Here is a 16,922-nt window from a genome sequence, read left to right as displayed (position 1 = left end):
ATTGATGTGTTATGTATTTTTTGAATTTCTATTGTTTGTAATAAGACCATATGTGAGTGATATTGTTGCCAAAATTATAAGGGGTGATTATTATTAAAAAAAAAAAAAAATTGTATTTCTCCGACAAAAGATCACATAGGTCTTTCTTTCATAAATTTTTTTAAATAGTTATGACAATAGATTTTGAGATTATCCGAATAATTTTTTTCATCAAAATTATATGTTATGATACAATTTGGAGGTGTGCCTTAACTAGGTTGTTTAAGGTTGCAACGTTCAAATGCCACACCAAAGTCTCAAAATGAAGTATTTGTTCCTTTTTCAGACTCTTTTCCATGGCAAAACTTCGTAATAATACTTCCTACATGGATACAATGTTTCTATGAGTCGGCCGACTCATCTATTTAAACGAGCCCTCTCTATAAATTCTATTTTAGAGATAGATATTAGATTCAAATTTCTAGAGAATGAAAACCTCAACCATTATAAGTAGGACCTTGAAAAAATTAAAATTTATTTAAATAAATTTTTTTACATGGTTTTAACACTGTTGATTCAATAATTTGGTGGGGCCACCATAATGGGTGCGGTTTGTACAAGGCCGAGGCTCTAAACAATTAAAGTAAAGCGTACCTTCAAATAGTTTCGAGAAATATGGTTTCAATGCTGGAGATCCATGTAATAACCTTAAAATATATGTTCATATCTAATTATAAAATTTAAAGCTTCAAAATAGTGTTAGATCGAACGGATCTATGAAAACTTGAAATTTTTGAAAATTGATGGTTAAAAAATACATTGCAATATATACCATTTTCAAAATTTGAAATCCATTTTGTCTCGTGTCTGTGCATCTTGAGGTTGAGATAATCAATTAGAAGATATTTGGGCATCAAAACAACATTTTCTAGTGAAAACTTTGAGGTACCTCCTAATTTGATTTGTTTAGAGCGTTGTATATAATTTTTTATAACAAAATTTAAATTGAAACGATAAAATTTCCCTCATACTAAATTGTCATTTGATCGAATAACAAACAAAAAAAAATTCCCTCTCCCAAAAATTTGAAATCACGTTGTCCGGTCCATTAGAGTTCCAGCCTTCCAGGCTGATATATGGTGTAAATGGGTAAGGTCAGGTATGGTCTACACAAACTCAGACCTGGGCCTGGACCTAACCCAACAAGAATATAGGTGGAGGCTTTTCGACTTGAACCCACTCATTGGGTTGAAGCTCGAAAGCAACGACCTGACCAGGACCCGTGTCGGGTTTGTCCGACCCGAAAGACCCACTATTACAAGATTCCTTTTAGACTATTTTCGTTATTTTAAGAAAATGACATGGGTAGAATAGTCATAACCCGGCCTTTAAGAATGCCACGCATCAATTGTTTCCCTCCAAATTGGCAACGGCTGCCTCCATTTTTAGGGGGTTCTTAAGCTCGGGATCAATTTGCTAATGAACTTATTCAAAGGTCTGAAATCTTCTGTAAAAAACTGAAACCCTAGAACTACTACATTTTATTTTATTTTTCAAAGTAAACCCCAAGGCTGAGCTGGTTCACTGGCAAAAGCATTGATCTGATTTGTATTTCTGCAATTCAATGGACCTTAGCAGCAGTCTGATCATACAGTTACTCGGGTATGGTTTCGTAACCCTAAATCCTGTAATTTAATGGTCCTGCTACTACCTTTTCTAGAGAGATTTTTCAATGTAGTTCTGATGAGTGTAATCCAATGGAGTTCCGTTGAAAGTTTGTCGTGGAGTTTTCAAATGCCATTTGTGGAAGTGAAACCCTAACCCTAATTGGTCTTATGGAATGCTATGCTAAGGCTTGTTAATTTACTTTAAAGCTCTTTTTGATACAGTTACATTTTCGTGGACTTCATTGTTAGATGCACCTTCATTTGTTATCTCCTTTTGGGTGAATAAAAAGTCAAAGACACACAATTCATATTTCTACAATTTCAGAAACACAGAAATTCTATGTAGGATGGGTGCTTGTAATTTGGAATTTCACATGCTTCATGCATTTTATTTATAATATATTTGAAGGCAGGCCCCAACATTGCAATGCATTTTATGAGGCTCCATCCTTCAAAGTGCAATTTATCTAGTAGTCACGATTCACAAAAAAGCTCAACTATTTACTCTCTCTCTCTCTCTCTCTCGCATTGGTGTTCTCTTGGTTGAGAGTGCACAATCGCAAATACACATGGAGTATTTGGTTGCTCAAAAAGAATAGAAAAGGGCAAGTGTTCTCTGTATTAATTCTCGAGCAAAGGAAAGTAAACCCTTAAATTTATGCATTTTTTACTTTTTATTGGTGGTTCTATGCATTATTTTCCAAGTAATAAAATTAAAATAATTTATTCTCTCTTTGATTTCATTCGGTGTTAAAAAAATTGGCCACGTTGACTTAGACTTAGACTCGGACTCGGCAGCGCGAGTAGATGTTTATGAGATTGGGGGTTAGGTATTGTAAAAACTCACCCTAGCACTGTAGAACTCGGGCACACTCCAAGTTCTTCAGTACGTGTGTGTACTTTAGACTCACCTGATTCTTCAGTACTCAAGTGAGTCGGTACAGTACTAACCCGAGTAGTTTTGCTAGAACAAAAAGTAGAAAAGGAAGTGGAAATCCATCCCCTTTTTCTCATTTCATTCTCTATCTCTCTGCAATTTCCTTTAAAAACTCTCTTTCTATATCGGGCTTTGCAACTTTAAAAAACTCTAAACTCTCTTTCTATATCTGGCTTTGTAATCCCCACCCCTTTTTTGTGTTTTCCTTTAGAAACCTTGGTGATGTAGTTGCTCATTGCCTCGTTCTTTGATCTCCCTTCAACCGCCTTCCTAGCATCCCATTTCACTATGTTCCTTAGATTGAACATCCCAGGTCGGCTAGTGTTACAGGGCAAACATTGTTTGCTTGTAAAGGCCATAGAGAAGGAGTTTATTGGCATTAGTGATGGTTGGGGGCAGAGTTTGGGCTTCTTGTGCATATTATTTAAACTCCTCAAATTCCATTTCCTTCTTATTCTTCATCTTCTTCTTCCTCTCTCTCTTTAAGATTAATGTGTTGTTTTATCATTTTCTCTCTGAACTTTTCTTGTGAGCATTTAAATACCTAGTGCTCTCTGGCTTTCTCACACCTAGCCCTCATTTTGCCATGTCTTACCCATTGACCATCTCCCCAATGGATTATAGCTGGTCCCACTCACCATGAACCCAGAGACACGCAGTCACCACTGATAGGAATCCTACTCCTCTTCCATCATTATTCATGCAGGACTCAGACAAGCCTACTCGGACTTGCCCGAGTTACTCGGCTTTGGAAGGGGCCAAGTCCTAGTTGGTCCGAGTAATTTAACATTACTCTCATTTCGTCAAAATGGATACGGCTACCTTATCATTGCCTTAGCAGTGGATCACCTACACATCTGCGGGCTAAATGACCAATTACTGGATAAATTTTCATGAATTGTGAGAGTTCACACATGTTTTGTACCTTGCACTTCATGAGTCAGGCTAGGCTACATACCTCCAATTGTTGTAACAAAACACAGTTACTCAGTTGATATGACTTTCCAGAAAGCGAATAGCCTATGATCATGTGTACGTCTGTGATGAAGTGCAAAAGCATACTTGTTCTTTTAATTTTTGTGGATGGTCACAAATATGTCCTGAATTATTGTAATGGACATTATTTATGTATCAATAAATTGCGTTATTCACACTGAGAAGTGATTCCATTACCAAGTTGTATTGTTCTGGGTAGTCCATTGTGGGAAGGATCCTGGGATGTTGTGGTGCAAGTATTACCATTATAACTGTCAAGCCAGGCCAATTCCCACTGGTGGTGATTTATAACGTTTGTAGATTTTGGAGTTTTGGAAATGAGCACGTCATTTTCAAAGTGATATTCAAACTGAGGTTCAGTTTGGCATTTGTTCACATCAATACTTCATGGAGAATGTTTGAATCTTTCTTTTTTGGCTCAGTAGTAATAATGGGACCATGTTTGTTGAATGGGTGCAGTTGGCATACAGATGCATCCGTAGCTGTAGAGGTAAGGTGCACCTTCAAATTTTATCATAGTATATAATTTTGATGTAAAATGTCTTAAGATTATCTCATGTCTTAAGATTATCTCAAAATCTATTTTTATATCTAATTATAAAATTTTAAATTTAAAAAATGGTTAAAATCAAGTAGATTTTTAAACATATGAAAATCTTGAAAATGGAAGCATATGAAAATCTTGAAAATGGACGGTGTAGATAATATGTTGTAAAATGCACTATTTCTGAGACTTAAAATCTTTTTATTTTTCATGGACATACATCTCGATGTCGAGATGATCAATCAAAGGGTTTTTCAACATTAAAACTACCTTTTGCGATGGATTTTTTGAGGTGCATCCGTAGTTCTACATTATAAGGTTGCATCCTTATATAAACTTTTCCCTCGTTGAATATGCATGATAACATGCTGAAAAAGTGCAGCATCAAGGCTCATGCACTTTGTATGGTTTATCTTGTAACCCTTTCAATGGTCATTGGCTAAGAGATTGTTCCACTGTTAATGGCTCAAAAAAGAATCTAGTACTTGTTGCCGGTGCTCTGTCTGGAGGAAACAATCAGTTTGTGTATCAATTATTGAAAAACCTTCTTGGCTACCTCTATTCATGGGAGGGATGAATTCTCTGTGCAGGATGGATATCTCAGTTTCCCCCCCCCCCAAGGTTTCTATTATATATGATATGACTTTGGAAACTATGATGGTTATTTTTATACTTTTCCTCTTGCAAGCATAGGTCAGATTTGCATGGGCTTTCCGATCACCCAAAATCATTTCAAGCTCTTTTTCTTGCATTTCTCATTAGATTGCTTGAGCAACTCAGTCCGGGAACCATAATTCTATGAACGAGGTACTTATAGAAGCATGATTTATTGTGTAGCATACTTCATTGACTATGAGATATATCTTTGGATCAACCTAATTTGCTTCCTTTAAGAATATAGATCTTTTCCAGATACATTTGGCCAACCTTGTTCCCCCATGGCCAACTTAGTAGAATCCATCTGAGAACCCTTTGGCTTGATATGTGATGAGGAACCAAGAGACTTGGCTCCTACACAAGCGTATCAATGTGTAGCTAGGCTTATAAGAGACCTAGATTATATTTGGAAGTCCTAATTGCGGGATCAGGAATTCCAGATAGGTTGGAGTTAGCATTCCCGTTGGGATGGGAGTACCTTCTAATGGTTGGCACCTCATGCCCCCCCCCCCCCCCCCCCCCCCGGCCCCAAAGGATCCTTGTTATCCTACCGCTATAATCATAGGATTGGTATGCCTTGTTGAATTAGGTTTCCTAGTGTTAGTTTTTATAGTTTGGGTTGGATTTCCTAGAAAGCTTGATGGTAAGATAGGATAAGGGTTTTGGGGTTATTCAGGATTCTGGAGAGGACCAGAAAGTTATGACATCTATTGGTAGTTGAGACATAGCTAGACATATGGGTTAACGTTTGGTGGTGTTAGGGCAGCAATTAGGGTTAGAACAATAAGGACTTCTTTAAAGGTGAATGTTGCTGGAAATTAACAAGCCGGCAGCTAATGGGGATAGATTTTGAGAAAAAGAGAGGGTTTGAGGCCAGATTGGGGTCTTATGGGAAGATAAGGTTGAAGGGACAGTTCACCTAACATTTGATAGAGATGGAGTTCGTTAGGAGGTAAGTTGTGGATGAAAAGGGATTATAAGTTTTGGAATTATGGGGATGAAAGGTTGTGTGGGAGGTTTTGCAAGGTTATGTTGGGGACTTGGGGTGAGTTGGGTTTGGATGTAAGATGATGTGATGGAGGGGGTTGTCTATGGAAGGGGTGAAGGGAAAGGATTGAGTGGCTGGTTTGCGGAAGGGCTGTTGAACTTAAGGGCTATAATGAAAGTATGGGATCAAGGGGATGAAGAAAGGCCTAGAATGATATCACACCACAATAGACGAGTTGCTCGTCTAAGGCGGGGGACCCACTCCTCCAAGGTGTCATCACACCATTTTCAAAGAAAAAAATACTGTTCTCAAATCTTGAATGATTTGGCCAGCGGTGTATATATGTATTTATAGTGCTTCCTTAGATCCAAAAGACTCATACTTGAAATAGAAAGCCTCCCTGTTCTCTGGAGCTTCTAACCCATTTTGAAGAACTTCCATATCTTCTAGAACTTACAGGCATAAGGACCTCGATTATAAATCATAGTTACTTGATAATGAAAAGAAAGAAATCAACGTCCTCAAGATCAAAATTCATGACTGATTTTCTCATCAGCTTTTGATCATGGCTTAGGGCTTGAAAGTGCTCCAATTAGGTAAAAACCATTGAAGTAGAAGTTGTAAATCTCAGGGAGATATTCGATTTGAGCTTTGCATCAGTACTCAACGGGTATTTGTACAAGGAAGTTATTCCTCTGGAGTTGGGCTGCATCATTTGCTAAATAGGATTAATCCATGTCAGCATTGAATCTAGTGTTACCTGAGTACTCCAATATACTTTTTGTTTCACATGTCAACATTTAAACATGTGTCGACACATGTCTACATATGTTGACATGTGTAAACACATGTCGACATGTCTAGACATGGACTTGACACGTTGACTGTACGTGTTGGGCTATTTTATTGATTTTCATTGCACACTGACAATGTTATACTAGAAGTGTTATCATTTTTCTTACTATAAAGGGCTTATGGGCTGCACAGTAGAGTGGATGCTCTTGACTCAAATCGCTCAAGATGGAAAATAGTTAATGAATGCTATTTTCTTTTAATATTTGTGTATAGAAGTATTTTTTAAAAAATATGTTTTTATGCAATTCGTTTTAGAAAATTAACGTCCGCACTAGGCTTGTTGAAGTGAGGTGGTAAAGGTTACCACTGCATGGATAGAGTTTATGCTTGCATGATAGATGAGTAATTAATTATATGGATTGTATACAACGAGACCATTTACCTTTTGTACAAGAAGATCATAATTACTTAGAACCATTCGATATGAAATCCAATAGCTTGGATGTGTCATAAAGTTCGAGAAAATTTATTTTGAACTTTGAGCTTGATCAATGCAATAAATGTAGCCACCCAATTTCATATCTAATGGTCAAGATTAATTGTGACCACCTTGTACCAAAGATAAATGGTCTCATTGTATACTTTTTTCTTAATTAGATACTATAAAAAGTAATTATATTATATGAAAAAATGCCTTAAGGTTTTACCCTTGGTGTCCTTTGTAATGGGCGGTGTGCTTTATCACTGGGAAGACAATACAAAGAAATGTCTAAACTTTTTTATATAGTGTTATTTTTAAATAGAGGAATTTCTTTATGTTCTAAATTGTAAATTACACTTAGTGGGAGCTTGGATCACTCTAGGAAAATACTAATAGTTCTATTAGCACAATTATAAAAAATATTGACATCCATTAAGCAAAACATTATTACCATTATTACTATGGTTTAGAAAGCAACATTTTGAAAAATAATAGAAAAATATATTTTTTTATATATTATTTCATAAGAGCAATTTATTTTTCATGTTAAATATATATTTTAATTATTATAAATGATATTTGAAAACTATTTATGGTTAAATAATTTATATGATAAGTTTTGGCACAATTTTACATCGGCTGCCTACCTAACACAATTCAGCACCTTTATCCGGGCATGGGACGGGTTAAGGGAAAGTTTAAGTTTTGTATCCCGATGGAGGTTTGGAAATGCATGGGGGAGATTTACATTGACTGACTGACAAAATTGTTCAACAAGGTGTTAAAAACAAAGAAAATGCCAGATGAATGGAGGAAAGTATTGTGGTACCTGTTTACAAGAATTGTTTGAAGTATCGAGGGATCAAGCTTATGAGTTATACTATCTAGCTATGGGAGATAGTGATTAAGCAATAGCTAAGGCATGAAACGAGTATATCTGAAACCAATTTGGTTTTGTACCAGGCAGGTCAACAATTGAGGCTATTTTCCTACCTAGACAACTGATTGAGAAGTTGAGGACGATAGGAAAAGACCTCCACACGATCTTTGTTGATCTAGAGAAAGCTTATGATAGAGTACCTTGAGATTTGATATGGTGGGAGTTGGAAAAGAAAGGAGTCTCCAGACACTACTGGTCGGGGCTTGATACTTTCCACTGTGGGAGAAAATCCTCTCTCGAACAACCGTGAGGGTCCGTGCGCATTGCACATCTGGGGGTGTGCACATGTGTGCTCTCCTTTGCGTGGATAGGAACCAACAAAGAGAGAGTTTTTACGCCGTGGGTGCGTTTAGACGCTTACCTCGTCGTTTGTGGTTCGAAGACATGCTCGGGCAGTTCGCCGTCTTAGAACAGCTACGAAGCCCTCCGGCTGTCTGCTAGTGTGGTTTGGACACGAACTCTCCTCAAGCTTTTAACATGTTGCTTCGTTCTTTTGCGTTGGAAACTGCAATGTGGATTCGGTTGTACTCCTCTACAGTGGCTCACTCGAACGAAGGTGGCTAACAAAAAAGAAGGGATAAGGGAGAAAGAAGACGAGAATCCCCCTATCTGCGCAAAGGGTATGCGCTCGGGCGATTAGGGCAACCGCAGGGTTAGAACTCTCTTCGCTATTGGCTCAGGAAGACTCCTTCCGAGTGATTGAGGGAGAGAGCGTACGTGTCTCTCACAACTCAACTCGACTGTACGAAGAGAAAATTAGAGCGATGGTCTAAGAGTTGGAACTCTTAGGTTGACTCTGAAAGGTATTGAGTTGAGCGTATGTCGGATAGCGGGATGCTATGCGGAGCCGCAGGTTGTTGCGTTTGCAGTCGAGATGCAAAGGGAAAGAGGCGGGACCGCGCGTTTGCCGCGGGCACGGGTTACTGCATGGGGCAAACAACGAGGGAAGAGAGAGAAAGAGAGAAAAGAGAGAGAACAGAGATGCGCGATTAGGGTAGGCCAGGGGTAGTTTCTCTCTCCTTGGCATTGGATCCAGTCAGAAGCAAAGGACAAGTGAAAACAGGCTTAATGCCCCTTTTTTGTTAATGAATGATCCGACCTTTTTACAATTGACCTAAGCTTGTTTATATAGAGGACCCACCAAACAGGGGTGGTGTCACGCCCCAAAAATTTACAATACTGATATTCCTGAGATGTGACAGTCAAAACATATATACATCTCTTTTTAGGACAAATTTACAATGGCTAATTCTTACAAAGTAACAAAAGAAAGTTTAAGCACAACTACAATATCTTCCAGAGTTGATCCTGACGAGCACTCAAAATGAAACCGCAGTTATCCTAAAAAAAATGTTTACCATAATTTGATGAGTTTGGCTACTCAGTAAGTGATTATCATAATCCTAAAAATAATCATGGTTGAAAGATATCAATATTTTCAAAAAGGAGATCTATTAACAAAAATGCATCAGCATTTTCACTTTAAAAAATGCATAATTAAGTATAATTCGAATAATTGAAATGCGTATAACATTTTAACGTCAGTGCATAAGTCAAAAGATTTCACAAAATACCCTACTGGTATCCTAAGTAGGTCACCTATATACCCCATCAGCGTCCTAATAGGTACACTTAATCTCTATCGGCATCTTAGATAGGTCCACTTAATCCTTGCAGGTCCACTTGTAACTCATCGGCGTATCGGATGAGTCCACTTAATCCCTACCGACGTACCGGATAGGTCCACTTATGCCTAACCGACGAACTAGATGAGTCCACTTGCATACTTAAAGTATTTCTAAATCTCTTTAAACATTCGAAAGCAGCAATATCATGTATTCAACATATCACTGAAATTATAAATATTGAGGTCGCTTGTGTATAAAATTTATCTCGCCTAAAATTCATGATAATAAGCAGAAGTAATTATTTCATTTCATTTTTAAAAAGAACGGATTATTTTTCAAGATAATGAAGTCACTTACTTAAAATATTTGAGAGGGAGCTTCTGATAAAAATTCGGCTTGAGAGAGGAGCTCACTGTGTTTCGATTAGAGAGAGAAAGATCTCAAAAGGTTTTTAGGGTGGGAGTCCTCACCTTATTATACTATTTTATTTAGTTCCACCTCATACATGAGGTGTGACGATAATGTTATACGTGAAGCCTTTGAGGCCCACGTCAACTAAAGGATGTGGTAAAGGAAAGGAAAAAGTTAACAAAAGTGATGATGGTCCTTAAGGACCATAATACTTATATGGACCATCACACTATAAAGAATTATTTATTTATATATATATATATATTTTTTTTAAAGTTTAGGATTGTTACAGGTGGATGCACAAAACTAAGCCTAATAATAATTAAAAGAAATTACAATAAAATCCCGAATTTAGGAATAATTACCAAAATGACCCTTAAACCTTTTGTGCTAATGATGAAACCATCCCTCTCTGAGGGGCCTTTTACCATTTCCAGATCTTGGAAGCTTTTTCGGATGCTTATGGCGGTGATTCAGATGATCCATCATCGTAGTCTTGATGCTTATTTGATTTTGAAGTGTTTGATGTCTTTTGATCGTCTTGAGACAGACTCTTTCCTGAGAGGTAGAAATCCGGCTAGATCGTGAACTTTGGCCGTCAATGAAATGCTATCCATGGTGTTTCGAGTCTTTTATTTTGATTGCAACTTAAAAAGGAGACTACCACAATCGTTTTGCATCAAATTTTGTTTGTTTTGGTTCTTTCTTGAAGTCCTTTCTGAATTCGGGAGATTGCCGGAAAAGGGATTCCGGTGATTGGGCGATCTTCCTTTTCTTCATCCTTGGAATTTGTGATTATCCGACTTTGGATTGAGTGTAAAAGTTATACTAGCTTGTAGCCTTTTGTGATACGGTCTCATCGGACCTGTCTTTACGATGATCCAATGTACAGATCTCGAGTTATTGCTTCACGAAGTTCGAGACATCTTTTTCGTCAAAAGCTCTGATTTCCATGGTTTCGGGCTCATCTTGTCTCTAGAAATGCTTTGGTTATGGGTCACGTCATGACGCGTGCCATATGTCAAAATAACCGGGTCGTCGAGACCTAGTTTGTGTTTGAATTTGAGCTTGTTTTCACTCCAAATGAGTGACGTATGGGTGTTTGCAGGTCATCTCGAGCTGTGAAGAACACAATCTCCATGATTGGGGACTGGTTTGGTGAGGCCACACCGCAATAGTGTACAACTTGCCCGTTTTGTGGTAATTTGGGCCCAAAATGTTCATGGGAGGTCTGATTGAGCCCAAATCTCGTCTTTGGGGGTTTTTCGACGTTTTGGATGCAATGGCAGTGACCTGGTACTGTTTGAAGCCCCTAGAATAGGACTGTAGTTGTAAGGTCTCTTTTTGGCATGATAGTTTTTTTTTTAGAGTTGCCTAGTGTTAGTCCTATTTTGCAGTGTTCCCTTGGTTGACGGCGTCTTGAGTACTGGCAGGACCAGATCGTCACTGACTCTCCTTATTTTCTCCAGGGATGTAAGTACGTCAAAAATGACGTACAACAACTTGGCCTGACGGATATTGCGCTTCGAGAGAAGCGAGAAGTGCAATATTTGAAATAAAATTGACCGTCGAAGTTTATCTTTCGAATCCTTACCAAGACATCTTTTATTGCTTCTCAACAACTATTTTTCTTCTCGATCGCCGGCATTAGCGCAATCCTTGAGGGGGAGATCATGCCAATCTTTGTTTTAAAAAGGGACGACCGAAGTGGACTCTAGCGATTGGGAGCCTTGCTTTAGGGCTTCCTTCCCAATTCTACTGGAATCCTTTTCTTTTCTGGGAGAGCGCGCTGATAGGCTGCCTTGTGAAGGGCTTACCACCATGTCAACGATGCCTCCTAATGTGCTAGCTAGCGGGTTCCTTGGTGAGCGTTGCCCCAATCTTGCTGGTGGGGATATTTTGGCTCTGGGGCTAGGATTTTTGTTTTGGCTCTGAGGTCGGAATTTTGTTTTGGCTTTGGGGCTGGAATTATGTTTTGGCTCTGGGGCAAGAATTTTGTTTTGGCTCTTGGGCTGAGAATTTTGTTTTGGCTCTGGCGCCGGAATTTTGTTTTGGCTTTGGGGCTGGAATTTTGTTTGGCTCTGAGGCTGGAATTTTGTTCTAGCTCTGGGGCCAGGAATTTTGTTTTTGGCTCTGAGGCCTACTAGTGGGTGCCCTTGATGGATGTTTGATCCCATTCTAGTTGTTGGGGAAGGATTGGTCCGGGTTGCACCAGGTATCTTCAAGTTTTCTTCTTGTAGATGGTTGAAGTCATCTTTGGTTCAGAAGGTGCATCAACTTGTTCATTAGTCCAGGCGGCCCTTTTTTTTTTGGGTTTTCGCCTGAACTGGGTAACAGTGGTGCCACAAGGGTGGTTTTAGCCGACTGCTTTCCTTGAGGGCCCCTTTTACTCGCGATTGCGAGGTCACGTCTGCCTTTTTTTTTTATTTTCATTTTTACTCATGGCGCCCTTGCAGGTTTTCATCGTGCCCAGTTTTCTTTGTTCTCAGGACACTTTTACTCATGGCTTCATGGCCATGACTGCCTGTCATTTGTACTCATGGCCCCCTTGCGGGTTTTCACCATGCCCAATTTTTTTGTTTTGTGTCAGTTTTTACCCATAGGTTCATGGCTATGTCTGCCTGGAGCTTCTACTTTTACTCATGATGATTTTCATCATGACCGGCTTTTTCTTTTCTCTCAGGGACTCCCTCTTGGAGGGGTCGTGCTTGGATAGGGCTCACCTGAGCAGTGAACTTCGTGGATGAGCTGTCAGGGGATAGAAGTGTGACATTGCCGCGTCATGTATGAGCACGTGGAGTGCTTTTCTTTTTGATGACGGGCCAGCGTGTACAGGAAATGTCGCCAGGCAGGTGGAAGGTCTCCGTGATAGGCCTTTAGATAGCGGAAAAAGTGACACCCGGGAGGCGAAACGGCGGGATATCAACCTAAGATAAGGTGATGCCTGGGAGGCGAAGCGGCGAAAGATTTGGCTAGTGATCCGTCGAAAGTGACGCCTAGGAGGCGAAGCGACGGAAGATTTGGCTCGTGATCCATCGAAAGTGACTCCTGGGGGCGAAACGGCGGAAGACTTGACTGGCAGTCCATCGAGGCATTGTCAGGGAGGCTAAGTGACGGGAGATTGACCTGTGGCCAGACGGAGTGTCATCATAATGACATGTGTCCATGTGGTCAGACGAAGCGCCACTTGGGAAGCGAAGCGCTTTTATGACGAGCCTGTTGTTTATAAAAGGGCTACACAGAGAGAGAGCAGGAGGGCAATTCCTTCTCTTTGAGAAGCTTCTTCACCTCCTGTTTTTCTTTGTAGAGGGGGAGCAAAGATCTCTCTTTTTTGAAGCATTCGTCTGGGAGGCCATGCCTTTTGCTGAAGCCGGCGTTTGAGTCTCAAGTCTTGGAGTTCTTCCAAACGTTGCTGTAACAATCCTAAACTTTAAAAAAAAAAAATAAAAAAAAAAATAATTCTGTATAGTGTGATGATCCATATAAGTATTATGGTACTTAGGGACCATCACCACTTTTGTTAACTTTTTTCTTTCCTTTACCACGTCATTTAGTTGACGTGGGCCTCAAAGGCTTCACGTATAACATTATCGTCGCACCTCGTGTATGAGGTGGAGCTTAATAAAATAGCATAATAATGTCTTAAGAATTTAAATTCGGAGAGGTGAGGACTCCCACCCTAGAAAACTTTTGAGATCTTTCTCTCTCTAGTCGAAACACAGTGAACTCCTCTCTCAAGCCGAATTTTTATCGGAAGCTCCCTCTCAAATATTTTAGGTAAGTGACTTCATTATCTTGAAAAATAATTCGTTCTTTTTAAAAATAAAATGAAATAATTACTTCTGCTTATTATCATGAATTTTAGGCGCGATAAATTTTAGGTGCAAGCGACCTCATTATTTTGAAAAATAATCTTTGCAATAAAATTGTGATATTTTATCTATGTTAGAAATTTTAAATGCTGTAAATTCTTAGAAATAAATTTATTTATTTTTCTTATCTATTGCTAGAGAATTTTAGATACTGTAAAATTATTAGAAATAAATGTGATATTTCTGCTTTTAGTAAAATTGTGCGATTTCTTTCTATTGTTTTTGAATATTTCTACAATGTAAAATTCATGTGCAAATGACTGCCTTATTATTTGAAAACTGATATTTTTGCATTTGATTATAGCATTGTCTGTGAAATATTTATTTGCAAATTTACATCCCATAAATTGTGATAATTCCGTATTCTTGAATGTCTATAAGAGCTTTTCTATACATATTCGATTGGCAATTATGCTAAAATTTCTTTACGAACTGCTACCTTTCTAAATTTCAGCCCAAAATATTTGACTGGTTATTTTTGAAATGTTATTGAAAGTGACTGTTATTAATGGTTTAAGTGAAATTCATATTAATAGTTTCAGTGATATGTTGAGTACATTATATTGCTTCTTTTGAATGTTTAAAGAGATTTAGAAATACTTTAAGTATGCAAGTGGACTCATCTGGTTCGCCGGTGAGGTATAAGTGGACCTATCCTGTACGTCGGTAGGGATTAAGCGGACTCATCCGGTACGTCGGTGAGGTATAGGTAGACCTGCAGGGATTAAGTGGACCTATCTGGGACGCCGATAGGGATTAAGTGGACCCATTAGGACGTTGATGGGATATATAGGTGACTTACTTGGGATGCCAGTAGGGTATTTTGTGAAATCTTTTGAATTATGCACTGACGTTAAAATGTTATACGCATTTCAATTATTCGAATTATACTTAATTATGCATTTTTGAAAGTGAAACTGTTGATGCATTTCTGTTAATAGATCTCCTTTTTGAAAATATTGATATCTTTCAACCATGACTATTTTTAGGATTATGATGATAACTTACTGAGCAGCCAAACTCATCAAATTATGGTAAACTTTTTTTTCAAGATAATTGCGGTTTCATTTTGAGTGCTCGTCAGGATCAACTCTGGAAGATATTGTAGTTGTGCTTAAACTTTCTTTTGTTACTTTGTAAGAATTCGCCATTGTAAACTTGTCCTAAAAAGAGATGTATATATGTTTTGACTGTCACATCTCAGGAATATCAGTATTGTAAATTCTTGGGGCATGACAATTATGGTATCAGAGCAATAGGTTTAAGATTCTTAGGAAATCTAAAAAGAATGTAGTTAAAATCACATTTATTGCGTGTACAGAATGGGACGAAGTCAAGATTCAGAATAGCTGAAGCTAATATGGAAGGAATTCACAAAGCCTTGGAAAATATGGCTGCTCTAATGCAACATCAGATGGAAAACAACAATTCACCCAGGCAGTCAGTTACAGGAAATGGTGGGAGTAACATCGAACAATTTAAGAAATTGAACCCATTTCTTTTAAGGGTGCTATAAGCCTACTGGAAGCCGAGGGATGGATTATGCAATTGGAGAAAATATTCGAGGTAATAGAATGTCCTGATGATAGGAAGGTGGCCTTGGCAGTTTTTATGTTAGAAGGTGAAGCACAACATTGGTGGCGAATGACAAAAGGAGTATTGGTCAAAGAAAATAAACTCTTGACTTGGGAAGTAATTTTAGAGGCATTTAATGAAAAGTATTTCCCAGATTTTATTCGAGACAAAAAGGAAATAGAATTTCTGGAATTAATCCAAGGAAACCGGACAGTAGCATAGTACGAGGCCAAGTTTACTGAATTGGCCAGGTTTGCACCACATATGATTAAAAATGAGGTAAGAAAGGTGAAAAAATTTGAAAGGTGTCTCAGACCAGCTATTAGAAGCAGAATATCAGTCTTAAAATTGAGAACTTATGTTGAAATAGTCGATCGAGCCCAAATTGTCGAAAAAGATTTCAAAGATTACCAAAAGATGAAAAATCAGGTTAGACCCACACCATCTAATCGACAACAGTTTGAAAGGGCAAACAAGAAGCCAAGGCCCTTGCCACTTCAATGCTCAATAGAACCATATAAAAAATGTGGGAAAAACCATGGATCGAGCCCTTGTTATTGGAATATTGGAGCCTGTTTTAAATGTGAAAAATTGGAGTACCAGATTAGAAAATGTCTTAGCTTACAGATGCAATAGTTTCCAAAGCAGGGAGAGATAACTCAAAAGCCTCAGATGAAGGGAATAGTATTTGCGATCACCCAGTAAGACGCTTAGGCCTCAAAATCAGTGATCCAAGGTACTCTTATTATCTTTCAAAACGTAGCTCATGTTTTGATTGATCCTGGATTTACTCATTCATTTGTGTCACTACACTTTGCATGCTACTTAAAGGTAGAACCAGAACAATTAGAATACATTCTAGAGGTAGCCACACCGATGGGAAATTCAAGTAACACCAATATAGTGTACAAATCCTGTGTAATAAAGATAGAAGAAAAGGAATTGTTGGTTGATTTAATACTCTTAAAAATTCAAGATTTTGATGTAATCTTAAGCATGGATTGGCTTTCTGCATACCATGCAAGTATTGATTGTTACAAGAAAATGGTTACCTTTAGTATTCCGGATCAACTAGTATTTTACTTCAATGTTATCAAAGAAGACTCCTCATCATATTTAATCTCTTGTATTCTAGCTAATCGCCTCATTCGAAAAAGGTGTCAAGGCTTTCTTGTCTATATCAAAGAAGATAGGAAGGAAGAGATAAATTTGGATACCACTCCGGTTATCCAAGAATTTCTCGACGTTTTCCTTGAAAAATTGCCAAGATTACCGCCTGACAGGGAAATTGAATTATCTATTGAATTATTGCTAGGGGTAGCCCCAATTTTTAAGGCACCTTACAGAATGACACCTGCAGAACTTAAGGAACTTAAACAACAATTGGAAGAATTATTAGATAAAGGTTTTATCAGGCCCAGTATGTCACCTTGGGGAGCTCCGGTATTGTTT

At 38.3% G+C, this 16,922-nt stretch overlaps 1 long non-coding RNA gene across 1 annotated transcript in view; it reads left to right on the top strand.

Annotated features, from left to right (window-relative positions):
* The first annotated feature begins 1,294 nt into the window (after positions 1-1,294).
* The window catches only part of LOC148778943 (uncharacterized), a 28,389-nt gene continuing 12,761 nt past the window's right edge, over positions 1,295-16,922 (top strand). Inside the window, exon 1 of the long non-coding RNA XR_016047987.1 lies at positions 1,295-1,641. This is a non-coding gene — a long non-coding RNA (uncharacterized LOC148778943). The remainder of the gene's footprint in view (positions 1,642-16,922) is intronic.

Source organism: Amborella trichopoda, chromosome 13, assembly GCF_054954075.1.
Source record: "Amborella trichopoda isolate Santa Cruz 75 chromosome 13, AtrichopodaSantaCruz75HAP2 v2.0, whole genome shotgun sequence".
NCBI lineage: Eukaryota > Viridiplantae > Streptophyta > Magnoliopsida > Amborellales > Amborellaceae > Amborella > Amborella trichopoda.
Note: the sequence above shows the minus strand (reverse complement) of the source record. Positions and strands in the feature narration are given on the sequence as shown.